The 27997-nt window shown below is 41.1% G+C and overlaps 1 protein-coding gene across 13 annotated transcripts in view; it reads right to left on the bottom strand.

Moving 5' to 3' along the window:
- MAPKAP1 (MAPK associated protein 1) overlaps positions 1–26726 on the bottom strand; it is a 231373-nt gene extending 204647 nt beyond the window's left edge. For 4 of the 13 annotated variants that reach the window (XR_011506228.1, XR_011506229.1, XM_044778762.2 and 1 more), the window contains exon 1: positions 26357–26626. The gene's annotated coding sequence lies outside the window, so the exon portion shown is untranslated. Of the gene's footprint in view, positions 1–26160 lie in introns of all 13 variants that reach the window. The other 9 variants (XM_014840669.3, XM_044778761.2, XM_044778758.2 and 6 more) reach the window with 7 other exon arrangements.
- Between the last annotated feature and the right edge of the window lie 1271 nt (positions 26727–27997).

Below are 27997 nucleotides of genomic sequence, written 5' to 3'. Positions count from 1 at the left end.
CTAAAAAAGTGAATTACATTAATCTTCATTTTTTTTTTTAAAGATTTTATTTTTCCTTTTTCTCCCCAAAGCCCCCCAGTACATAGTTGTATATTCTTCATTGTGGGTCCTTCTAGTTGTGGCATGTGGGACGCTACCTCAGCGTGGTTCGATGAGCAGTGCCATGTCCACGCCCAGGATTCGAACCAACGAAACACTGGGCCGCCTGCAGCGGAGCGCACGAACTTAACCACTAGGCCACGGGGCCAGCCCTAATCTTCATTTTTTTCCTTTAAATATGTTCACTGAGTATTTATTTTACACTGAGGCTAATGGGAAATGCAAAAGTGAGTAAGGGATACCTAAATCAAAAAGTTTATACCCTATTACAGACCTAGTATATCTCCTAATACCATGGGATTCTTCTAAGTGTCAAATTTCAAAGACATTTAGTCTCTGAAACAATATCAGCTCAGCATTTAAAGTGTTTTAATCAGGAAAAAATTACAGAATTAAAGAGGAGCATTTAAAATACACTCATAAAAATCAGAACTTCTTATATAACCACAAAGAGATTATACACTCATAGAATTCCTTACAAATGAGCATATCTGTTTTGTAACAGAATCACAGCATCACAGACCGCCAGGGCTGCAGACAGCCTCGGAGCAATCACAGCATGCCTCTTCCACGCAAAAGTAAGGCAACTGGGCGCCAGCAGAGGGGCAGGTGCTTTCAACTTCATAAGCAAGGGTTTCAGTGACAAGCCACACATCCAATGGGTGTTTTGGTGCCAAAAAGTCAAAGGGCAAAGCAACAAAAGTATACTGAAGTACCCTCAACAGAATCTTTTTCAGGAAAACGGATCTGCTCCATCATCTCTTATGAAGAAGAGAGTTATGCACAAACACTTCTAAAGGCACACACAGCTCCCTAACTTTATCTTTACAGCAGAGGCCCCAAAACACCCCAACATGAGCAGATATCTTCCCTATTAGTACACTATGACTTCATACAGTGAGGAATCTGGATGATTCACTCAACAAATATTTTTTCAATACCAGTTCTGATAGGGAACTCCCATAGGACTGCCCTGGGAAACGTAGCTTCCACCTCCTATGACATGTACTTGAGAACGTAGACTGCAAGTTCCACAAGGACAGCGGCCATAACGCCACATCCCTTCTGGCAACAAGGGATCTTAAACATGGCAGGAATTCAATAAATGCTGCGGTCTGACTTGCATGGACTATACAATTTTGTTGTAGAGATTAGTCATATATGAGCATGTCATGTATAAGTGTGATTATAAAGAAAGGATTGCCCTTTTTTTATTAATACAGATATAAGAGCTTCTCTTCAATGTGCCCTTCAAAACTGTCACCTTGGGACGCTATCAACTTATTCCAACACTACTTTCCAGAACCAAAAGAATATGTTTTAAATCACCCTAAGAGCAGTAAATGAGCATTTGAAGATAGATTTCTAAGACAGATATTCTAAACACTGATGAAAAGAAGTTATTTTCTCTGATCAGTCATACAAAGATCAAAGATTTTAAAACCTAATATTGCAAGGGTTCAGAAAAATGGGCACTCTCATGCACTACAGGAGGGGATGAAAACTGGGACTTTTTAGAGTAATTTGGTAATAGAGTAATTTACCAAAGTGTAAAACATGAATACCCTTTGGGCAACCCCACTTCTAGGATTTGCTCTTAGGTGATAACAATTAAAAAATTTTTATCTCAGGACTGTTTGTAATACTGAAAATCTGAAAGTAACCTAAACATCCATCTACAGTGCATATGCCATGACACATGTATAGAATGGAATACTACACAGTCATTAAAAATACATGGTAGAGAATGAATAAACAAAATGTGGTATATACATACAATGGAATGCTGTTCAGCCTTAAAGGAAGGAAATTCTGATACATGCCACACCATGAATGAACTCTGAGGACCCAATGCTAAATGAAATAAGCTAGTCACAAAAGGAAAAATACTGTATAATTCCACTTATATGAGGTACCCAGAGTAGTCAAATTCAGAGACAGAAAGTAGAACGGCAGTTGCAAGGGGCTGGGGGGACGGGGAAATGGGGAGTAGGTGTTTAACGGGTATGTTTCAGTTTGGGAAGACGGGAAAGTTCTGGAGATGGATGGTGGCAACAGTTGCACAACAATGTGAATACACTTATAAGCTGCCACTGAACTGCAGAATTAAAAATGGTTAAAATGGTAAATCTTCTGTTATATATATTTTACCAGAATCCGTAAAATTTAAATTTTTAAAAAAATTTCTAGGAAATGCCAGATTAAACAAAATTTATTTATTTTATTTATTTATCTTCTTTTTTTGAGGAAGATTAGCCCTGAGCTAACATCTGCTGCCAATCCTCCTCTTTTCGCTGAGGAAGTCTGGCCCTGGCTAACACCCATGCCCATCTTCCTCTACTTTATATGTGGGACGCCTGCCTCAGCATGGCTTGAGAAGCGGTGCCATTTTCACACCCAGGATCCGAACTGGCGAAATCCAGGCCGCCAAAGAGGAACATGCAAACTTAACTGCTGCGCCACCGGGCTGGCCCCAGATTAAAGAAAATTAAACAGGTTTTCTTCTTGCTGTTTAATTACAGCACTTCTGAAAGCTTTTACATATTGTGAAGGTCCAAGAGTGGGAAATCTAGTAATGCAATATATCCCAAATTCCAAACTTATTTGATCCCTGAACATTTTTTCCTCTAGGAATACTAAAACACATCAATATATAACAGAGTTCAGAACGGTTTAGAAATGCTGCTCTACACTTCTACTACACTGTTTCTTAGAGCCTTGAAAGACTTGCCTGGATGTCACCAATTCTTGACTCTCCAAGACGGCAGGTCCTTTTCATATACCTTTAGGCTATCAGATAAATAATCATGTCAGGCTCCAGGAAGTCTCTTCCTCTATGATGTCCCACTTTTTAAACTCCAGGTTCCTCAAAGCATAAAGATTTGTTTTACTAAAACTGGAAGCAATAGCAACATCAATGCAGAGTGGGAGGATAGTAAGAGATGTCCCAAAATGACACGGCCATTTTTAACGTACTGGGTGGGTCTCCTTTTACATTTCATTCATTCATTCAACAAATATTTAAGTTCCTCCTATGGGCTAAGTATGGTTCCAGGTGCAATGTGGATGCTATTATCACTTTATATACTGTGTTTGTAACGTTCATTTGTGTTCATTAAAGTTCATTAACCTGTGTTCACTAATGGTCACGTAACCCACCTGTGGTAACTTGGAACATGCCCTAAACAGGGGAGCAGATTTTAAAGGTATCAAGTCATAATGCAAGTATATTTTTAATAATAACTTTATACACACACACCCTCCAAACTTTATTTGCAATGGCTTATAGAAAAACATAAGGTACAACATAGTAAAAAAGCAGATGAGAAAAGCAGCAAAGGGGAAGTAATTGAGGATGAATCCATAAGCCAGTAAGACTTTGTACATTCGCTCCAGGTAGACTACAGAATGCTAGAAGCAAAAAGCAATTATAATAGCTAAGCTTAACTTACTACAAAAGTTGGACTTGTTCTTTCCTTTTTACGTGGATTAATGCATATAATTCTCAAAATGACCCTATAAGATAGTTACTGTTTTTATCCCCATTTTACAGATGAAAAAAACTGAGGCACAGGTTAAGAAACCTGCCCAAAGCCAAATAACTAATAAGTAACAAAAGAGAGAATCAAATCCAAGAGCTTGGGATCTTAACCACTATACAGCCTCTCAAAATAAAGAAAACAAAGAATTACAACAGTCATAATAAACATGATTTAAAAAAATCCTGTTGTTGAGCACTTTGGGTTCCGGAGTCATAGGAAAATACTGGATCAAGAGTCAGCTGAGAGAAGTTCTTCCCATGGGTCTTTGCAAAAATGTAAGGCTGTAAATGTATTATGCAGCCAACTAGACCCTTAGCTTCCCCTCCACTAGTGCAACAGTGATTTGTACAATAGCAAGAAATAAGCAGCACATGTAATGGTTGTTCAAAAACAAGTCCCAAATTTTACATGTGCAAGGAACTTCAGAGATGGTCTACTTGTTGACCTGAAACCGCAGAGGAAGGGTTTACTTCAAATTCCCAGTTACGTCAAAGTATCTAAGAATCCCCAGGGATCCATGTAACTTTAGCTACGTCTATACCTGAAATGTTCTGTGTTTCTTTAAATAACCCCACCATAAGCAATGAGCCCTTTCTATACTTCTCCACTCCCTAAGGACCTCAGATAGGCAGCAACATGACTTAAAATGCTCAAATCCAGCCAAAGGTTAAAAAGAAATTCCCCTTCCTGCACTTTCAAAACACTCTATACACTTACTTCCCTCTGCCAGACAGACTTCAACCCGCTCACCTGCAATCTGTGAAAACTTGTCTGGATAAGCAACAGCCTGAGGCTCCTCAAAGGTCTGCAAACTCCCAATCAAAAATTACTGCTGCCCCATCAATGTGTCATATAAATGTTGGCGTGTTAATTGTGTATTTATAAGATTGTTAATGGTTAGTTAATTTACCTCCCACACTATTAGTGTACTTGAAATGATTTAACGTCTGCTGAGGGAGTTAACAACATGTAACAGCAGATGCGATATTTTTTTATCTTTCCACACTGTACCCCGACTTCACGCTATTAGCATTAGGCAAGTTAAACCTGATTCCTATACAGGATTCGCGCAGTGTTACTCACATTTATTTTGCACAAGGAACAATCACAAGTTACACAAACAAAAGCCTTTTTATTATATACAAAGTCTTCCATTTAATAAAAACCAACAGACCTTGTTTTTTTAACTAAGATTGCAACATTCTCTGATCTGGTTAAAGTTCAGAATTCATATCTCCTGCAATTTGAAAATAAGTGAAATGACCATTAAAATAAAACACACTTTCTTTTAAATCTCTTTTCTAACTCTTTCCAATTTAACTCTAAATTAAATCTTCATTTATTTTTCAGACCGACAAAAATTGAACTTTTTTCCCCCTCAAGGAATTAAGATCTTCTCCATGTGAATATGCCTAATTTCATTAACTAGTATATAGTGAGACCCTATAACCAGAGAGTCTAATTTTTCTTTTCATATTTTTATTTCTATACTTTCACGAAAATTACTTACTAGACTACATTTCAACAGAAAAGAAATGCTTGTATCTTTTGAATAAGACGGGATTCATTCACTGAACGTCATTGAGACCTAAGCACTGGAAATCCTACAAAAAATGGCATGAACACCAGCCTGTACCCTCCAGAGGCTTACAAACTTCAGCAGATGAGCTATGCAGGGTACACACACAACAGTAACAGAAGGCAAGACATACTGGCCACCAAATGAGACACTAGGACAATATGTTTTTCAAAAGACAAGAAAGTTACACAGGCTTCAGGGAGGAAGAAAGGCGCATTTAAGGATGGCTAGGCTTTCATCAGGCAGAAACCCACAGAGGACAGTAATAGGTGACATTTACTGAGCTCTTACTATCAGCTGTACTTTTGATGCAACAATGTATTTCATTCTATCACCACCCCAAGAGTCAGGTATTAATATCCTCATTTTATAGACTAAAATAAATTAAGGCCTAAAGGAGTTAAGTAACTTGCCCAAGGTCACACTGTGGAGTTTTAAAAGGTCAGTCTTTGCAGCTCCTCCCATCAAGAGGCGGAGTCTACTTCCCCACCCGTTGAGCCTGGGCTCACAAGGTGATTTTGCTTTGACCAACAACAACATCGCAGTGGAAGTAACATGGAACTTCTGAACCACAGCCTCAAGAGACCGTGCAGCTTCTGCTGTTGCCTTTTTGGGAACACATTTGAATCATGAGAATAAGCTGGGACAAGAGACCACATGGAGAGGCTCAGCTGTCTGTCATTCCAGCTATCCTGCTGAGGCCCCCTGATGAGTGACTGAGGACACCTAAGACCAGCCAGACCCGCCCCCACCCCCACCCACCAGTCTACCAGGAGACCAGGTCTCCTCTTCTATCAAATGGCTCCTTTGGACAAAGGGACGCTGATCCTTAATTTTTCTTTCCTTGTACCACTAACCTCCACCTGAAATGTCTCTGAATCTTACCATCTGACAAGATGCAGTTCAGGGGAGCCTAGTAGAGTACAGTGCCTCTCAAACTTTGTCCACTGACGCTGCTGAAGGGCAGAGGGCGGTGACCATAAACCAAGGTATGAGAGAAAGCAGGGCAAGCCACCTAAAGTAATATGCTATAAGAAATTTATTTTTAGAATTCATTCGTATTTCGTATCCTGTCCTATAATATATTGCACCTGTAATTGTTTTAAATAGAAAACAATGTTTTACCTTTGAATATCTCATTAAAATGGATACTCCAGGAAGATGTGCCATGCTCACTTTGTGACTTCTGGTACCCCTGGCACATACTGGGTTCTCATAACCCCAGTGTGAACAGCAAGGTCTAGTGGAAAAACACATTTCTTTGGTGTCAGAAATATCTGATTTTGTGAAGACAAAACGGCACTTTATCAATGGACAACTCAAGATCTAAATTTTGCTCAGTAGAGGTTTCTTATGACAAGTTTGAAGAACTGTAATTATTAATAACACCAAACTATACATAAAGTTCTAAGCACAAGTTAGACTAAACTCTCCATTATTACACAGCTGTTATAAAACAAGCAGTATTTTCAAAGTGTTTTGAAATAATGTTTACTAGGCTAGCAATAGCTGTGAAACTTCTGACAACCTAATCACCCACCACCCTCAAAACTCTAAAACTGCCAACATTTCTGGCTGTTAGAAGAAATCTGCTAGTTTGGTGCAACGTAGCCCTAAATTATTTTTCCAGTGGGTGTTGTCTCTGACATAATAGATTTGATTGACACCTGTGATAATAAACAAATAATTTTAGGTTTTACTTAGTTTTACCTAGAGTGAAGAAATGAATAATGCCAAAGAAACTAGACTGCTTCTCAACGTGAAATTACCAGCATAGGAGCACTCAACTGCCTACCAAATACTCATTCACTGATTTCATTCAACAAATATTTAAAAAGCACCTACTATGTACCAGGCCCCAGGGATACAGTGCTGAGCAAAAAATTTAGAAAGACTTCGCCACTGCCTTCATGGAGCTAAAAGCATATATGGAAGTCGAATTCTAAAATGGCTCTAGAAATTCTTGTCTCTTGGTATCCACACCTTTGTGGTATGTCCTCCCCTTGAGTGGGGGTGGAACCTGACTTGGTTCTAGACAACAGAGTATAACAAAGGTGGCGGGAGAGACACTCCCTCGATTACTTTCCATTATGTAAGATGCCATCCTAGGCAACTGAAGAGAGAGAGTCCAAGCCAGAGAGATGATCCTGCTGGCCCTGAAGAAGCAAACAGCCATGCTATGGAGCTACACATGGCAAGGACCTAAGAGAAGCCTCCAGGAGTTGAGAGCAGTCCCAGCCAACAGGTAGCAAGAAAATGAGGACCTCAGTCATATTGTTAAATTCTGCCAACAACCAGAGGGAGCTTGGAAAGAGATCTTTCCCTAGTCTAGCCTCCAGACGAGGCTGGAGCTATCTGACATCTTAATTTCATCCCTTTGAGACCCTCAGCAGAAAATCCAGCTGAAGCCATGACTCCTGACCCACTGAGAGATATTAAATTTGTGTTATTTTAAGTCACTAAGTTTGTGGAAATTTTTTATGCAGCAATAGAAATGAAAATACATAGTGCAGAAAAACAGCCTAAACCCCTTCACCTTCACTTACAACATTTAAGACTCTCTATAGCCAAGTTTCACTCACCAGCCTCTTCTCCCCAGCATGCAACTCCCAGGACTCTTCAGAACACAGTCCAGCCCTTGGTAATGATACTGCCTTTGTCTGAGATGTGCCTTTCTCCTCCTTATTCTTCTAAGTCCAACTCAAATCTCTCACCCTCTATGAACCCTTCTCCAAACCCCAGGGTCCAAAGTTGTTGCTGTTCGGTGCAGAAGATTGTCCCTGAGCTAAGATCTGTGCCAATCTAAGTCCAACTCAAATCTCTCACCCTCTATGAACCCTTCTCCAAACCCCAGGGTCCAAAGTTGTTGTTGTTCGGTGCAGAAGATTGTCCCTGAGCTAAGATTTGTGCCAATCTTCCTCTAATTTTTTTGTATGTGGGACACCACCACAGTATGGCTTGATGAGCTGTCTGTAGCTCCCCACCCAGGATTTGAACCGGTGAACCCTGGGCCACTGAAGCACAGCACGTGAACTTAACCACTACGCCATTGGGCCAGCCCCCAAAGTTGTTTTAAAAGCACTTTATTACTACCTTAAATATAGTTATTATATATGAATATCATGTTTAAGGAGGTGCCAATTTCGAATTTTTGATCCAATTCTAGATTCAGAAATGCAGTTCATCTACTAAGATATAAATCTCTCTCTCCCCCTAACCATGTGTAAAGCTGCTGAAGACAGGAATCCCTAGACCCCACCAAAAGTAACACAGTGGTTCTCAAATGGAAGGCAATTTTGCTCCCTAGGGGACATGTGGCAATGTCTGGAGACATTTCTGGTTGTCACACTGGGGGTGGGTACTATTAGCGTCTAGGCTGCTAGGAATGCTGCTAAACATCCTACAATGCACAGGATAGCATCCACAGCAAATAATTATACCCCCTAACACGTCGATATCAATATGCTGAGGTTGAGACACACTGTAATGATATGTTCTGTGAAGCCACTAAATCTGTGGTAATTTCTAATTCCCTCAGAAAGGGGGGTTTTATATCCCTTCTATTTATACCAAGACTAAACCATACAACTTTGCTACTAAAATCTATGCTCATAAGGTACTAAACAAAGTTCCACCCCTAGTATCAGTTTACTGAAACTGTAACCTATCTCAAGGAGAACCAAAGCCCAAATTACTACGATACAGGCAAGCTGCATTCCCTCCAAGTTCCCCTTTGACCTGAAGCCTCTCCATCCTCCTTCACCTGGCAACCTCTCACTCACTCTTCAAAATCCAGCTCCACTGTCAATTCTTCCGGAAAGCTCCCTACTGAATCCCCTAGACCAGGCTGGCTGCTCCCTTTCTTGTGGTCCCACTGCGCGGCACTTCATCGCTACTTCTACAAAGTAATTAATCCAGCACATTGCCTGTTGGCAGGAGGTGCTAAGTGTTTATTGAATATATTCATTCAATAAATATTTACTGAATGCCTACTATGTGCCAGGCACTGTTCTAGATGCAGACAGTACAGCAGAAAACAAAGCAGATGGAAAGTCCTGCCCTCATGAAGTTCACGTTCTAATGGGGGAGACTAACAAAACAGACAAGTAAATTGTACAGTAAATTAGAAGTGCTATGGAGAAAAACAGTGCAGGGAAGAACGATGGGGCATGCTAGGTGCTGGCACCATGGGCGCAACTATACATAAAGTATTCAAGGAATGCCTCACCGAGGAGGTGACGTTTGAGCTAACACTTGAAGGAAATGAGAGCACAAGCCATGTGGACTTCTGAGTGAAGTAACATCGCCAAGCACAGGGAGCATGCCTGGCATTATTCAAGAAGTAGCAAGGAGTTGAACAAGGGAGCAAGCAGTAGAGGAGGAGGTCTGGAAGAGTGGGGCAAACCGTGCAGAGCCTCGCAGGCCATTCTAAGGTCTCTGTTGTTGTTGTTGTTGTTGTTTTTGAGGAAGATTAACCCTGAGCTAACTACTGCCAATCCTCCTCTTTTTGCTGAGGAAGACTGGCCCTGAGCTAACATCCGTGCTCATCTTCCTCCACTCTACATGTGGGACGCCCACCACAGCATGGCGTGCCAAGCGGTGCCATGTCCGCACCCGGGACCCGAACTGGTGACCTGATGGCATAGCGGTTAAGTTCGCAGTTAAGGACTCTGTTTTCACTCCAAGCAAAAGGGAGAACCACGGGGGGATTGTGAGGAGAGCTGTGATATGATTTAACTCACATTTGAAAAGGATCTCTCTGACTGCTATGTTAAAGACTGACTGAATGAATGAATGAACTAATCACACTGTTTTTTAAAATAATAATCTGCTTATATGTTGGTTTTCTCTTGTAAACCCTACGGTCCTTAAGGACACTGACTGTCTTATCGTTGTGCTGCCGGGTTCTAGTAGACTGTGGCTGGCATCCAATAAGAGCTTAGCGTAGAATGAATAGACAAACAAAGGAATCTTTCTTGTTCCCAATGGGTTGCGTTATGAATTTCCAAAAGGCGGCCCCTCACCCATGGTGCTGGTTCAGCAGACAGGTTTCCCACTACAGGCTAAGATTTATTTCCTTTTGATTATCTCCTTGATATTTGAAGTTTGCTTAAACAAACAGAATTCAATACAGTTATGTTTCCACTTACCTGGCTCTCAGGTTAAGCACATCGTCAATTAGGGGAAGCAACACAGTTTATTGCAAGCACCACTCAGGAAACCTGAATTCCCTAATTACCAGGGACCCAATTACATGGCCTTGGACAAGTCACTTCCTTAAACCTCTTTAAACCTGTTTTACACATCAGTTCATTTTTTGCATGTGTTGAATGGGGATGCTGAACTGTGAGAAGGGCCTTTTTAGCTTTCAAACTCAATTCCAACCACACGTGAGGCGGCGGCTGTGACTGGGAGTAGCCCACAGTCCAACTGAAAACCTGCGTGTGTTTGTGCTTCATACGATCTCCCTCAAAGGCCAGAAGCATCTCACTGCACGTTTTACTTCCATCACTGTGCACGCTTCAGCCTCTAAGGACAGAGGTACAAGGAATTCCTTTTTTGACAAAGAAGATTTTAATAGTATCAAGATTTTGCCAGCAAACCCTCAATGTTGATTGATTTGATTGGATTACTACCTATTCTTTTAAGGCCACTAAACATAGAAACTGGTTCCTAGAACTACGCAAGTTAAAGTTACTACACACATGTGGAATTCCAGGTTATTGTCTCTAGCCTGCCTGGGGACTAGCTATGGGATGACCTCAAGCAAGTCAGATGCTTCCGACACTGTTTCCTCAGCAGGAAAACATCCATAATCTGTCCTACTCAGCCACTTCAGAGGGAGACTTACAAAAAGTTTAAAAAGCACTATACAAATTCAAGATGCAATATTATTGACTTTTCCTGTTCTAGCTACATCTTTTTGGAAGGAAAATAAATAAGCTGTCAACTATCAAACTCATTCATTCAACTCAATGAATGGAGGACAGCACTGAGATAATCTAAATTAGCAGATAATACCCAAACTATTTTTATGTGACTTTGAAAGGTGCTTTGTACTTTCATTTCAATGGAGCTTTCATAACCTCAATAAATGCTGCTATTATTGTTATTAACAAACAACTGCACTAACTTTGCCAGATACTTTTTATAACCTTCTATACTGACTTTTTTTTTTAAAACCATTGGCACATGGATCAAACATGAGATTACAGCAGCAGGGCTGGCTTCATTCCACCTATAACGTTATACAGTTAGGGTGGGAGTGTTTCACAAAATACAATTTAAGTGGAATAATCAATTCTCTGGATTCCAGAAGGTTGCTTATTTATGCAGCAACCACTTATGTCACTTATAAAACTATGAGGTATGGGGCCGGCCCGGTGGCGCAGCCGTTAAGTGTGCATGTTCTGCTTCGGCGGCCCGGGATTCACCGGTTCGAATCCCGGGTGTGAACATGGCACTGCTTGGCAAGCCATGCTGTGGTGGGCATCCCACACATAAAGTGGAGGAAGACGGGCACAGATGTTAGCTCAGGGCCAGTCTTCCTCAGCAAAAAGAGGAGGATTGGCAGCAGATGTTAGCTCACGGCTAATCTTCCTCAAAACAAAAAACAAAAAACTGTGAGGTAGATTCTATTATTATTCATGTTTTACAAGTCATTAAACTGAGGCACAGACTTGCCCGAGGCCACATAACTAGTCAGAGGTGGAGCCAGGATAAAACCCAGGCAGCCTGGCTCCAGAATCCCTGCTCCAAACAATCACAATACGCTGCCTCAAATTGCCAGTTTAAGTCCATTTCATCACGCTTTTCTTAATCCTCTTCTCTCATTAGTCTAGATATGGGTATAAAGACACTTCGCTATTCATTCAATAAGCGTGAATATCTACCACATGCTGGAAGTTAGGCATATAAAGTCATAAGTCACAGTCCCTAGCCCCAAGAGGCTTACAGTCAAGCAAGGGAGAAAAGACAAGTACATAAATGGTCACAATAAAGAATGAGAGCAATGCTAGAGGATTCTATAACAAAGTACCATGGAAACACAAAGGAAAAATATCTAAATGAAACTGGATACTCAGACAAGGTTTCATAGAGATGACTAAGATCAACATAATGGAAGTGATCACTTTCAACTTAGTCACCTTAACAATGGTGGGGGGAAAAAAGATGGCAACTAAATAATCTATAATGCTGGCTCCTTGAACAAAAATGTTTAAAATAAAATTGGTTCCAGATGTGTCCTATGGACTGCAGACTGACATCAGGCATGCATGGGTTATTACAGAAACAGGGAGAGGATAACCAACCTTTGAAGTGGGGGAAGTAGAGGGAATTAGAAGGTTGGGAAAGGGTAGGTAGGAGAGACTAAGAGCAAGAAATCAAGCATCAGACTGCCTTTGGCTTCCAATCTGGACTCAGCTACTCACTCACTGCGGGACCCAGGGAAAGCAAGAATTTTTGTGCCTCCATTTCCTCATCTGTAAACAGGAATAATTTTCATGCCTACCTCATAGGACTATTGTGAGGTTATGAGCAAATAACAGTGCCTGCCCCATAGTAAAGCACTATACAAATGTTTACTATTGTTATTATTCCTGGTCTAAGATGAAAATTAAAAGATGAGAAGTTGGATGGTTGGAAGAAGGGTCAAAAAACAAACTCATCTCTTCCAAGCAGAAGAGACAGCATGAGAGAAGGTACTCAAACAAGAAACAGCAGAACATGTAGTTAGTAACTAAAACTACACGGAGTTCAAAGTTGCTGATGAGATTAGCATTTCAGAGAGACTGCTCTGGCACTTGCATAGAAGATTAACCTGACGGACAAGACACAAGATTAGTTATGAAGCTGTGACTCCTGCTCAGGGAAGAGACGATGAAATCTGAAGTAAGGCAGTGAAAGAAAGGTCTATGAATTTAAAAAATATTTAGGATATAAAATTGGTAGAACTTGGTGACTGAGTGGGTGTGGAGGGTTAAGGAGAAGGGGGAAGTTTACGGCTTGCATGATAACGCTGATAAATGAAATTGTGTACTCAAAAGTAGGAACAGCGTAACAGGTAGAGGGGAAATGAGAGATTATGTTTCAGACACACTGGGCTCGAGATGTCTACAGATTATCCAAACAGAGATCCATCATGATGCAAACCTGATAGCCCAGGAGAAAGGTCTGAGCAAATCTGGAAGACATCAATGTATACATGACAGATGAGGCCGTGGACGTGAAGGAGCTTACCCAGCGAGAGTATGTAAGAAGAGAAGAGCAGTAACCTAGAGACAAACCCCAAGGAGAAGCAATAAAGGACCGGCTGAGAAACAGAAACCCCAGCAGCAGTGAAAACCAAATCAATTGTTGCCTAGATTCTAAAGTTAGGATCCATGCTGTGGAAACTCCTAACTTTCTATGCAGTTACTTTCTTCACTGGCTTTCCCCTCTCCCCCTCTTTCCTAGCAAGAAGTTCCAACTCCTGGATTGTGAATTCCTTGAGAAAAGGACTAGAAGTCTTACTTGGCTTCCTATCACTAACAGCCAATATAAGGCCTGGTACACATAACGCTTGTAGAATGAACCTGGTTGAACAGAGACAAATGGAAAATTTCCCATTTATCAAGACAAAGGGTTCATGGAACTCCCAGAGCCCAGGGCTACCTCCAGCCCAGAGCAGAGCACCACAGAGCCCAAAGAGGGCAGAAGCAGAAAGGGGCAGACATTATACACTGCTGGTGGGAATGTAAAATGGTGCAGCCACTTTTGAAAACAGTTTAGCAATTCCTCCAAATGTTAAACAGGATGACCTAGCAATCCACTCCAAAGTATATACAACAGAATTGAAAACATACGTTCACACAAAAACTTGCACAGGAATGTTCACAGCCGTATTATTCATAATAGCCAAAGAGTAGAAACAACTGAAATCCCCAACAATTGATGAATGGACAAGCAAAAAGTAGTATCTCCACACAAAGGAGTATTATTCGGCAATCAAAAGAAATGAAGAGTGGCCGGCATGGTGGCTCAGTGGTTAAGTTTGTGTGCTCTGCCTCGGTGGCCCGAGGTTCGCTGGTTTGGATCCCAGGGGCAGACCTACACACCACTCATCAAGCCATACTGAGGCAGCAACCCACATAGAAGAAGTACAAGGACCTGCAACTACGATATACAACTATGTACTAGGGCTTTGGGGAGGAAAAAAAACAAAGAGGAAGATTGGCAAGATTAGCTCAGGACCAATCTTCCTCACTTAAAAAAAAAATTCATAAATTCCTTTTTTTTTTTAAAGATTTTATTTTTTCCTTTTTCTCCCCAAAGCCCCCCGGTACAGAGTTGTATATTCTTCGCTGTGGGTCCTTCTAGTTGTGGCATGTGAGATGCTGCCTCAGCGTGGTCTGATGAGCAGTGTCATGTCCACGCCCAGGATTCGAACCAACAAAACACTGGGCCGCCGGCAGCAGAGCGCGCGAACTTAACCACTCGGCCACGGGGCCAGCCCCCATAAATTCTTAAAAAAAAAAAAAGAAATGAAGTACTGATAGATACTACAAGAGAGATGAACCTCGAAAACATTACACTAAGTAAAAGAAGCCAGTCACAAAAGGCTACATATTGGGTGATTTCATTTACACGAAAGGTTCAGAATAGGCAAATCCATAGAGACAGAAAGTAGATAAATGGTTGCCTGGGGCTGGGTGAGGAAGAAATGAGGAGTGACTGCTAATGGGTATGAGGTTTCCTTTTGGGTGATAAAAATGTTTGGAATTAGATAGTGATGATGGTTATAGAACTTTGTGAATATACTAAAAACCATTAATGTGCACACTTTAAAAGGGTGAATTTTATGGTATACAAATGATATCTCAATTTAAAAGGGGAAGGCAGAAACACAGGAAGGTTAGAATCCATGCTGCACCCTAGATTTCTTCTAGTTCAGGTGACTCCAACACAAGGATACCAACAAATCACTTAATCCAACAGTACTGGCAACAGTGACCATAAAAACTTTTAAACAATTTGTAATACAAGCTGATTACATCAAAGAGATGTCAAATTCCTCATGCAAAAATGGGAGTTTCCAGGGCTGGTCCCATGGCCTAGTGGTTAAGTTTGGCGTACTTTGCTTCAGTGGCCCAGGCTTGGTTCCCTGGCACAGACCTACACCACTCAAGCCATGCTGTGGTGGTGAACCACATACAAAATAGAGGAAGACTGGTACAGATGTTAGCTCAGGGCAAATCTTCCTCAAGCAAAAAGAGGAAGACTGGCAACAGATGTTACCTCAGGGTGAATGTTCCTCAGCAAAAAAAAATAAAAATAAATAAATAAAAAAGAATAATGAAATACTTTTTTTTTTAATATTTTATTTTTTTTCCTTTTTCTCCCCAAAGCCCCCTGGTACAGAGTTGTATATTCTTCGTTGTGGGTCCTTCTAGTTGTGGCATGTGGGACACTGCCTCAGCGTGGTTTGATGAGCAGTGCCATGTCCGTGCCCAGGATTCGAACCAACGAAACACTGGGCCACCTGCAGCGGAGCGTGAGAACTTAACCACTCGGCCACGGGGCCAGGCCCAACGAAATACTTTTTAAGAAAAGGGAATTTCCAAGTCTTTTCCCCTGGGGAAAGGAGAACTTTCATATACGTTAGTGACCCTAACCCTGTGGAGGTAGCTAATCTACATCACTAGTTGAGGGAGACTAAATCCTCAGTGCCAGAAATCCCAAGAGAACTTCTGACTTACATGAAGCAAACACTCATGGCTGGAGCATCTTCTCCTACCAAAGGCCCAGACAATGCTTTAACCCATACAAGAGCTGGGCATAAGAAGCCACAGCATTAAAACAATGCCGCTGTCAGCAGCCTGCTGAACTACTGGACTTTGCGGAGTAATTCTCCTCTTCACTTTGGAATAAACAAAGAGAAGAGAATAAAACAAGAAAGGCAACATGGCATGACAGAAAACACAAAGGCTTTGGAGAGCTTGGCTGTGCTCCCAATCCCACCACCCAGTAGCTGAGAAAACTGGGAAAGACAATTTCTCTGGACCTCAGTAAGACATCATCTCACACCTCACAAAGCTGCCATCTCAGTGTAGGGCCCAAAAGTGACACTCTAATGTTATTCTTCTTCTCAATTCACTTGAAGGAAAACTAGTTACTAGTACTGGACATTTTTGAGTCATATTGGAAAATAACACTTATGAACCTCTTCTCTGTGAGGCACTTCAACACAGAGTCTCATGCTTAAGAACAGAAAATAGAATGTCCAAGAGAACCCTTGGCTCCCTTGTTTCTATGAAGCCTACAGCCAATCCTGTGTATCCTCTTCTCTCCCTAGATTCCATTCACTTCTCTTTATCTCCGTAACCTAATCCAGGCCACCATCCCTCACCTACGCTACAGCAATTGTTCCCTAACTTGTCTTAAAATCCTTCAAAGACTTCCCAAGTTTTTTAATATAACTGAACCTTGCCTACCTCTGCAGCTCCATCTTCCTTCAGTTCTTTCTACTCCAGCCAACCTGACTTTCAGTTTTCTTCAAGCCTTTGAACATATACTCCTTCTGTCAGAACAGTTTTCTCTGTCCTTCCACCTGGCTTAGACATCACTTCCTCTTTCACCCTTTGGATCCCAATTCAGACATCACCTGCCCTAGGAGGGTTTGACCTTATCAGGTCCAGAGCAGGTACTCCTCCATTCCCACCTTTGCTCTCACTACTATACACTTCTCCAGCTAGGTTGTACTTCTCAAAGTAGGCTGTACTTTCCATTACTAGACTGCAAGTCCCACGAGAGCAAGGTCAGTGTCCGTGGTTTTCATTGCTCACTTCCCAGACACGCCTAGTGCCTAACATATATTCAGCAAACAGTGACTGAATAAATGAAAGATTAGAATTAAGCAAAAAGTTTTTAAAAAAATACTGAAGATTTTGCGTGTAATATTTTCTTCATATAAAAATATTTTTAAAAAAAATTACAGATATAAACAAATACAATTCTTCATAACAACCAGGGGGGAAAAAGGACTTAAGCACACATGCATTTTCTACAACTTTAACAGCTAATACCAGATATAATCGAAAGGAGCTAAACTACTACCTCAGTGGGAATGGTGCTCCTAACATTGTTCTAAAACTGTTAATCTCCCTAACTAGAAAAAGCAGAAAAGGTACACATAATGCAAATTATAAACATTATAGTCAAATCCACATACTGGAGTGAAAATGGATGGAAATAATTTTTTTCCAGCCTCTTCCCTTTCAAAGAAAGAACATTGGATACACTTGATAGAAACACTGCTTACTCCGAATAGCTCACCAAGCAAAGGTTACTGTGAAATACTTCAAATTCCATAAGCACTCAGGACTGCAAAGACTGTGGGAAGAGAATGTTCCAAGCATAGACTAATGGACAGAAGGTACAAATGAAACAAACAGTGATACATGATGACTATCTATGGAAGTCTAAACTGAAGACTGAATATATTTGTTCTGAAGTCATTAACGAAGCTTCAGTTTCTAAAATACATTCAAAATACTTATATTTTATAAGTCTCAAGTATACATGATAGAGATTTGTTATTAAAGACAACTAAATAATTTCCTTCATCTAGTTTAGGATATATAAATCTATCACACTTCAGACTTAGTTTTTGCATTTTGGATTTTTTTTATACCAACAATTTTAATTCTTATCATGTGTTTGCTGTCTACGCTAAGGAGAAAACAAGTTACGCCAACTCATTTTTATTACCATTTTGGGGATGTGACCACCCTTTTAATTTTGCTTATATTTTAACTCAGCAACTTTAATCCAGTGATCAAAGCTTCATTAGCTTCTAAACAAACTGTTTCTCAGGTAAACCGAATTGCCCCACATCAGGATCTTAAGCAAATAAATAAGTACAAAAAAGGCAGAAATTATAAATTAGAGCTGACAAATCTGTATCTAGCCCCATGCCGGTAAAGAGCATTCTATCAATATAGTGAAATGCTAATCTCCTAATTAACAACCTAATGAGGTAATTATGGCTTTGCAAAGGGATGCCGAAATGAAATATGACAACATGGTCACCTCTTTATACAGCACCTGTGGGCCTTTTCAGCTGTCATTGCAAAGAGTGCAATATCAATTTGAACAGATGACAAAGTGCTGTCATTTTTCATTCTGATAATATACAGAATGCTTTGGACAGAAGCAGTTTACAAAAAGAAACATCTTGCCTGGTATTTTCCTAATTTAAATATGCTCAAATACTTTGTTAAAATTTCCACATGCTTTTTTATACTGTATATAGAATTACCATACACATTAAAAAAAAAGTGACCATCACGCCTAACAGTACATGCTGAAACTATCACAATTTCAATTATGAAGTAAATAACAATTAGGAAAGAGCAAAAGGCACCAATTCATCATGACATTTTAATTTTCATACTTTTTTGAATACTGTTACCAGAAAAATAAAAACTCAAACTCTGATCTTTAAATTTTTCTTACAAAAAAAATGTGAGGGGCCGGCCCCATGGCCTAGTGGTTAAGTTTGGCACACTCCATTTCAGTGGTCCAGGTTCAAATCCCAGGCACAGACCAACACCACTTGTCAGTGGCCATGCTGTGGTGGTGACCCACATACAAAACAGAGGAAGACTGGCACAAATGTTAGCTCAGGGCGAACCTTCCTTAAGCAAAAAGAGGAAGATCGGCAACAGATGTTTGCTTGGGGCAAATCTTCCTCAGGGAAAAAAAAAGTGAAATAGAAATTGACACATAATTTTCCATAACAAAAAAGCACTTCCCAATATATAAGCATTTTAACTCAAAAGGTACTGATGTCCAGCCTCACAGAGATAGGAGTGTGTATTCTCTCTGAAAGACAAAGCTAACACAGGGCTACTTAGTGTCCTACTGGCCACTTGGACCCTGGAACCATCAACAGGAGTACAACACTTCTTCCATGATATTGTCTTAAATAGGATTTTTTTTGGGAGGTTGAGGAAGGCTAGCCTGGGAACCTCAACATCACTTATGTTAAGATACATGAAACCAGTCTAAATGTAAAACAACTGAAACGAAAACTAACTTGAACGTACGATCCATTTACAACTTCTGATCACTTACATTAGTGAAAACTTTTTTGGTCAAAATGATGTTCACTGGCTATACTCATTTTTCTTAATACCAAGTTTAAACTAAAATGATTTTTTTATTAAAAAATAATTTATCCTTAGCAGAGAATATTTTCAAAAACAGAGAAAAGCATACAGACCTATAATATCACCACCTATTTCTTTTTCTTTGTATATATGTTTGAAATAATTGGGATCATACTTTATGTAGTCATATCTTTTTTCACTTCCTATTATATAATGAGCATATTAATATGTCACTAAAATTCTTCTAAAACATCTAAAATGACTGCATAATATTTCCATTCTATAGCTTTTCCATAATTTCTCTAATCTCTTTGTTGAATCCTAAAGTTGTTTTGCTATTAAAAGTACTGCTGCTGTGAATATCTTTGAATATGAATATTTTTCTATATCTCTTGATTATTTCTTTAAGAAAGATTCCTAGAAACGGAGTTACAAACTCAAAAGGCATGCATGACTTATTTTTTAAGGCTTGTGATAAATATTGCCAAAGTTCTTTCCAGAAAAGTTTTACCAACTTATATTCCCACTAGCAATTCATGAGTGACTGTGTCACTAACAAACTACCAGCAATGAGTATTAGTAGTTTTAATAAAACTTTAAACTTCATATCATAAGATTATACCTGTAACCAAATATTCCCACAATATAATCAATAACAACTTTCTGCAGGCATTAAGCTTAAATGAGTAAGAACGGCCAGAGTTGGTGACCATCCTCAAACAAGGGCCAGTTCCAATATCCAAATCTAGAACAGCATAGAATAGTGTCAAAAACACTGTATTTAAAGTAAAAAAAGAAAGGTTCAAATCCTAGCTCTGCCATTATCGGTCTCTCTCTCTCTACTTTGAATCACTTTATTTCTCTAGGCTTCAGTTTTAGCACTTCAAAGATGGGGATGAGGCGAACATAATACCTGCCTTGTTCTAACAACTTCAACGGGTAGACATGGGCACAAAATAAAGGTAATAAAAGCAACTGGAAGTGTTTATTGTTATTTAACAGATCAATTCACATAACAGGCTAAAACTAGCATACTAAATAAAACCCTTTTCTCAACAGTGCACAATTAGAAGGTGTGCTAAGTAATTCACAAAGCACAACTAGAAATTAACAAAACTAATTTCATGATCCAGACACTCCTTCACAACCACTCCACAGAATCGTTTATTACATGATACTGACATCTGAACGTCTTGTGCCCCTGAAAGCTGGTACCTGCATCTCTTCAGGAGCATCACAGGACCAGGTACTTACATAAATTGTTGCATTTAATCCTCACAAGTACTGTATGTGCCTGGCAGTACTGTCCTCATTTTGGAGACTGTCCAGGTCACACAAGTTAACAATTGACAGAGCCAGTATGTTCGAATCCAGGTGGGTGTGACCCTAAAGCCCCACCTCACATTGCTTCAAGATTCAAGCCTACACCTCAGTTCTTCTTTGTTAGTCTCCTTTATGTCAGCAACTAAAGTTCAGAGAAAAATTGACTTTGTTTTAAAAAGAAAACCATTCCTTCAAACCATTTTCTACCAATATCTCTGCTAAAGCAGTACTTATTTATAATACAGTACCTAAAAATGAGTCCACAAGGAACCAAAAAATGTTATTTTTGGAAAGTTTTACACATTCAGCCTACTTTTTCTGCATCAATAATAAAATCATATTCATAAACGTATACTCAAGTATAGGATATGAATCTAACACTGCATATATTTAGGGGCAAATGTGACATAATATTCAATTTATTTCACAACTGATTGCTACAATTTAATTCCAAAAGTTATTCTAATACCTTCTTGCTGTTTCCAGAATTTAAGTTTTGTTTAAGTAGTTTCTCCCATTTTTCCTCACTTTCAATTACTTAAAACTGTTTTCTTCTTTGGGGCCAAATTTTGTGTTTCCTATATTAAATCTATTTCCCCAACATATCTAGACTGCTGCTGACTAGAGTTAATAAATTTTGAATGACTGCTCAGGATTTATTTTCTTCATTTTTATATTCTATGTTATTTCCTTATGCAATAGAGTACGAATGAAAACAAGTATCTGGAAGACCAATATTTCTTCAATTTTCACCTTGTGGAAGCTGTGTATTAAAATAAAAACAAATTAAACTCTTGGGCTGGGAACTCCCTGACCATATTTCTCTCACTATGCTGGGTGTCTCTATGCCCCGTTTCAATCTTGTGTACATATAGTCAACAGAGCACTGTATGCATTTGGGGAGCACCTGGCCTGTCAAGGTCCTTTCCCAGAAGAAATAATGAACAAAGAACAGAGGGAAGAGCAGTGGCTCCCTACGTGCCATCAAGGGAGGAGCAGCAGCATTTTAGATTTGAACCATTTTCCGCTGGGGTCTGCCAGTAATCAGTTGTGTGACTTTACGCATGTCAATTAGAATCAGAAAGCTTGGCATCCTGAAAAGACCTCAGCAAGACTTGAATTGAGCTCCTCATTATCATCCAGATGGGAAAAAAGATACAAAAATTTCTAAGCGACTTGACCAAAATCAAAAGGCTGCTAGTGACATAGCTGTATTCAGAATTCAAGTCCCTCTTAACGTAGTGCACTTTCTACTAAACTGTAATTCACTGGGCGCCAATTTCTTCATCTCAAAAGGTTATAATTACCCACCTTATTCACTTCACGGTATTGTAGAGAGAAACAAAAAAGACGAGACCTGGTAGCATTTAACGTGGGAAGAGCACAAAAGTATTCCAAGGTCATCTCCTCATCCAAACCTCATGCGTCCTGAAATTTAGCCTGATTACATAACAAAAGCATTCACTCTGCCACTTCCCCAAAGATATTAGTATGAGTCGACTACAATACCACCTCACTCTGGCAATTTATCAGTAGACTTTGGATCTATAACCATAACGTGTGTTGTATCTCCTGTTTTGAACAGCAGGTACCAAAATTTCAGAGATGGGGCAGATGAGAGTTCACAATCATGCAGCCCAGGACAGTACACAGCCCACAAATGCGTTTTGGCCTACATGATAATTTTTTAAATGGCAAATTCTTAAACTAAATATGTTAAAATACAGATTTCCAGCATCTCTTGAAAACAGAGGATCCAGGGACACTGGGCCCACTTCCTCACACAGCAACAAACAACTGGAGCTGAGCAGTGACTGTTACCTTCAGGCTGGTCATATACCCTCCAGTTCGCATATGACCTACTGTCCTACTCTTTATATCATGGGCATTCGAATTGGAGACCCCTGAGGTATATGCTCAAAAGAGAACTAAGTTAATAAATATTTGTTACTCCTTTTTGGCTTTTTTTTTTTTTTGCTGAGCAAGATTAACCCTGAGTTAACTTCTGTTGCCAATCTTCCTCTTTTTGCTTGAGGAAGATTGGCCCTGAGCTAACATCTGTGCCAATCTTCCTCTATATTGTATGTGGCTCATCGTCACAACATGGCAGCTGATGAGTAGTGTAGGTCTATGCCTGGGAACTGAATCCAGGCCACCAAAGCAGAGCGTGTCAAACTTAACCACTAGGCTATGGGGCCAGCCCCTGGCCAATTTTTCCTGGCATTATCACTCACTAATGTGTGACTCTGGGGTATCACACTTAATCACTAAGCCTTAGGCTATTCAGGTGTTACATGGGATAATACCACCTATCTTACAGAATCATGAAGATTGAAGGAAATAAGGCATACACAAATATTTAACAATAACTAAAATAGAAGTGCTCAATTATTTTAAATTTAACAGAAGCTGAAATGTGCTAACTTTTGAGTCAAAACTTCTCAAAAACTTCAAACTCACAGAAAACACAAGGTCAGGGTACCTCTCACGGGGAAAAAATGTAAAACAACAGAATTATCTGTCATATAATAATTTGGTATCTACTGCTGTGTCATTAACAATAAGGCCTATACATCAGAATAAAAGATATCCAGCAAATTCTCTTGGCCTGAAGTATAGATAAATCCACTGAACTGCAACAGTTTCTAAAGTCTTCAGATATGAATCAACAGGCAAAACAAATCCCCTACTAAAAAAAGAAATGCACTTTACGCGACAGTGAGGTAATGAGCCCCTTGAGTGCAGAGACCACATTTATTGCTCATTATCCCTACGGCCTAGAAGTGATGGGCACACTGAAGGCACGGCTGAAGACCTAGCTCCTCTCTGAAGGCTGTCCAGAGGGTCCCCATGCACAGCGCAAAGATGAAACAATATGGTATAGTACTGAAGAGTGAAGATACCAAAATCCAGCAGATAAGCCCCTCTACTGACAGCTCCAAGAGCTACAGAAACTTGAGGAATTTATTTAACCTCTCCGTGCTCTAGTTTCCTCACCTGTAAAATCAGAATGCATTATAACACCTTCCTGTACAGGAATAATTAAGATAATGCATTTAATACAACACTGGCACACAATAAGTGCCCACTAGCTACCATCATCAGTGTTCCTTCCTTCGTGCTCCACAGTACCCTGTGGGTACCGCCATCTTAGTACCTACAGTATTTTACTACCATTCACCTGCACACTCATTGGTCTCTCCCACTGGAATGTCAACAACTTCAGAGTGGGGACCTGGTTTTATTCCTTTTTGCATCCCCAGGGTCTAACATTTTCCCTGGCGCTGCTGAATCAATCACAGATCCTCAAAGTATTTAACTGGAAAAGTTATGAGCAGAAACTAGAATTTACCTCTCTTGCCTGACCCTCAAGCCCTCACTGACTCTGACTCCTACTGACCCTCCAACTTTACTTCCTGGTATCCCCACTAAAAGCAGCAAGGGCTTGCTTGATTCAGGCTGGTCTACTCACCACTCTAAAACCATGCCACAGGCCTTGCACCTCTGCATCTTACAGCTATCACTTCAAGGGACCTTACCATGTATCAGGCCCTTTACCCATATCAGCTCATTAAATATTCATGACACTCCATGAGACCAGTATTACCCCTCTAGCCCAACCCATACTTGAGGAAAATAATGCTTAGAATTAAGAAACTTGCCAAAGGTCACATATCTGGTAAAAGAAGGGACCAGGAATTGAATTCAGAGCCCACAGTTATTCTCTACAAAATATCTTCCTTGCTCATATTCAAAGTTGAGCAGACCCATCCACGACCTTCTTGCCTTGGAAATTCAGTCTTCTCTACTTTTAAAGGACTATCTGTACCATTTATTTTGACATTCATATTTTCTCCCTTGTATAGCTGTTTCAATAGGTACTTGCTTATAGAGGGCTATGTTGTGAGAAAGAAGGCAAAACACATAACGGAAAAAGCACAGATGTAGGCATCAGACAGACCTGGGTTTGACTCCAGGCTCTGTCTTGTACCAGATGTGTAATTTATCCTGAGTCTTCCTAATCTGGAGTTTGAGGTTAAAATGATTAAACAAGAGAAACCTATATATAATATCCAATACATAGTAAATAATAAAGCTTAGTTAACCCCACATTATGCAGCATTACCTGGCCATAGCACACTCCTCAAAAGTTAATAACCCATCCGCTTCCTGTGCTACCACTGTAACAGAGACAGAACTCTCACACAGCGTACTTATCTCTCTGTGTTGGAATTATTTGCTTAACTAAATGGAGCTCCTTGTAGGCACACATTGTGTCTTATTTATCTCCACATTGTCTAGCATGGTAGCTGGTATATATCCATGCTCAGTAAATGTCTGCTAAGTGAAATAACTGTAGAAGTAATAATGAGTGTTTATAGGATTTTACAAAGAAATCATTTGCAGCTGGGGTTGTCCTGAATTGGCTGAGGGAGGCCAGTTTCAGCTGGGCCCTGAGTAACATCTCAACAGGTAGAAATCCAAAAGGAGAAACTTCCTAGGCAGGGAGAACATCCTACAAAAAACACCAGACAAGGAAAGAACAAAGGTGATTTGAGGTCCTACTTATCTTGAGTAGAGGATATGGGTAGGGTCATTAAGGAAGGAGGCTGCAGTTAGTCAGGAGCCAGATTAGGAGATGTGGAGGGACCTGAGTGCAACCTGGTCTCACTGTAGTTGAAGGAAGGTATGAGGACAAAGCTGAACGGCAAAGGGGCCACCAGCACGCCTCATAGGCCCCAGCAAGCTTGCAAGTGTGTAAACCGAAAAGATGAAAACAACTATCAATGCTCCATCAAGAACTCTTGGGTTCACTGAGCACCTCGTGTGGGCTCACAGAATAGGAAGCGTAAAACATGGGGTCTCCTTTTCCTGCTCGAGTGTATTTTTAAATTAAGAATCCACCCTTCTGCTTGTCAAAAACAGAATGAGAATGTTGACTTTAACTGATGTGTGTAAACACTTGTCTCCATCTGACTGTTCACACCTGGGGAAATTTCAAACTTTGCTGGTTTTGGTTTATAACAACATGACGCTTTGCACAGTGCCAGGTACCGTGCCAGGCTTCAAAAACTACTTGCGTTCATTCAGAACGAAATTTTAACCAATTTCTGAGTCAACTTTTGGGTCTCCGGTGAGAGTAATACTCTTGCTTAAGCTACAATCATTTTTTTCAGCCTTAAAACAGATTTAGAAGACTCCTGGCCGCTCTCATAAACAAAAAGCTGAATCAAAGTTCCAGCAGCACTCCAGCTAGAGAAAAACAGTTCTGGAGGCCGTTTACCCCTTGGAGGCAATGGGGAGAAGGGGCGCTAGGGACTTTAAAAACTTGATTTTCGCGTTATCAAGATTAGGACACCTAGACGTTGCCGAGTGCAGGGCCAGAAACTGCCGGAGCCAACAGTACCCTCCCACCCCCCAACACCGCCAGGTCCACTAGCTTCTCCTCCTCCAAATCACACACCCAGCTGTGAGGCTCACAGCAGCCTCCAGTTCTGGAAAGGGCCAGGAAACGGATGCTCACGGCAGACCAGAGCAAGGGCCGGACAGGCTGCCCGCCAGGCAGCGACGAGAGCAGAGGAGGGAGGAGGGCCCCCAGGCTCCTCGGGTGGGCTGGCCGGCGAGCGAGCGAGGGAGCTGGCGGCTGGGGCTACCTTTACCTGAAGCTGCTGCCACACTATGGGCCGGGGCGGCCCCGGGACACGTTCCCGAGGGGCGGGCCCGGCTCCCCCGCGCCTCCCGGGCCCTGCTCCGAGCTCCGCACTCTCAGAATCCTCGGGGACTGGCGCTTCTCCCGGCCCGCTCAGCTGCCGCTTTCCGGGCTCGCCCTCATACCCTCGCTGCCCGCCGCCGCCGCCGCCGCCGCCGCCGCCGGTCGGCCAAGCAGCAGCCCTGTTGCCCTGAGCCGCGCCGCGACCCGGAACCGCACCCCACGCGCCGGAAGTCCCCGACCGGGAAGGAGCGGCTAGCTCGGGACGTAGTGCGCAAGCCCCAGAGCCGAGAGCGAGGAGCGAAGCCCTCCTGGGGGGCGGGGCCGATCGGGAGGTCATGCGCATGCGCGCCACTTGCCCGGTCCCGGGTAAATCCTGGGTCAGCGATGAGCTGCGAGCTGGAAAATATGGCCCGGTTTCTGGATTTGCATTACGTGGAAATCAAACTTAGCGTTCTCCTTCTTTCTCCCTGAATCTCCTCCTTTCTCCCCGCTTCCACAGAAAAAAGCCCTCGGTTCATCCAGAAATGAGTGATGAGGCAGCTTAGCCTCTGGGTCGGAAAGACCCAGGTTCAAATGCCAGCTCTTAATTTGCTGTGTATCTGAGGACAAGACACCTCCCCTCTCTGTCTGACTCTCGGGTTTCCCATCCATACAAGTTACAATTTTAGAGTATTGCCGTGAGACTCGAGTGGGATGATGCTTTAAAAACAACCCAGTGCTTGACACATAACAACGCTTAGTAAATGTTAGCTATTACTCATTATCTGTAAAACGGAGATGATAATTATCTTCCTCAAGAACCGCAGGGAAGTTTCCATGAGATATGAGGACTAGCAGAGAACAGGAGCTCAGAGTTTGAAGTCTCCCTCTCTCTCTCTCAGAGGGAATCAGTGGGGGAAGCCACGATGAAAGATATGACATCTCTCCTACATCCCAGAAAGTGTCCCTCAAAAATGCACCTTAGCAAAAGGAGAAAAAAAAAGTCAATGCTGAATTTCAGCCCTGGGAGATCCTTAACCAATATTACAGTGACCAACAAATACACTATAGATCCACCCCCATGTATTCAAACATATGATAGATCTCTTTGCTCACATGGGAAAAAAAACCAAAACACACTTTTAACACCCAAATGTGCTCTTGCACACGTACCACCACAGTTCCACAGTCCCCTTGGGGGCCTGTTGGAGGGTGTGAACAAGGCTGGATATTCTCTTTTCCAAGGTCACCAGATTATCCGTCCCCTCCGAAATATTAATCTTCACTTTCACTTCTCTCTTGAGCTCCAGTGTGAAGCACAGCTGCCTGATTGTCCCTCAGACACGTAAAACTCAATCTAAAACTGAAATCATCTGGACATGCTGAGCATTTATACGTTCTAAGGATTGAATATCCACTCAAGCTGCCTCTTTAAATTTCCTTATCTGTAACACAGGAATGACGGACGAAAGTCCTAACTAATCTCATTGGGTTGTTGTGAGGATTAAATGAGATAATACATGTAACTCACAAAGAATAGAACCTGGTATGTAGCTAATATTTACATAAAATACTCACCACTATTACTATACTTCCGTCAGTAAACGGA

This window comes from Equus asinus, chromosome 10 (assembly GCF_041296235.1).
Source record: "Equus asinus isolate D_3611 breed Donkey chromosome 10, EquAss-T2T_v2, whole genome shotgun sequence".
NCBI lineage: Eukaryota > Metazoa > Chordata > Mammalia > Perissodactyla > Equidae > Equus > Equus asinus.
This window is presented reverse-complemented; position numbering and strand designations above follow the sequence as displayed.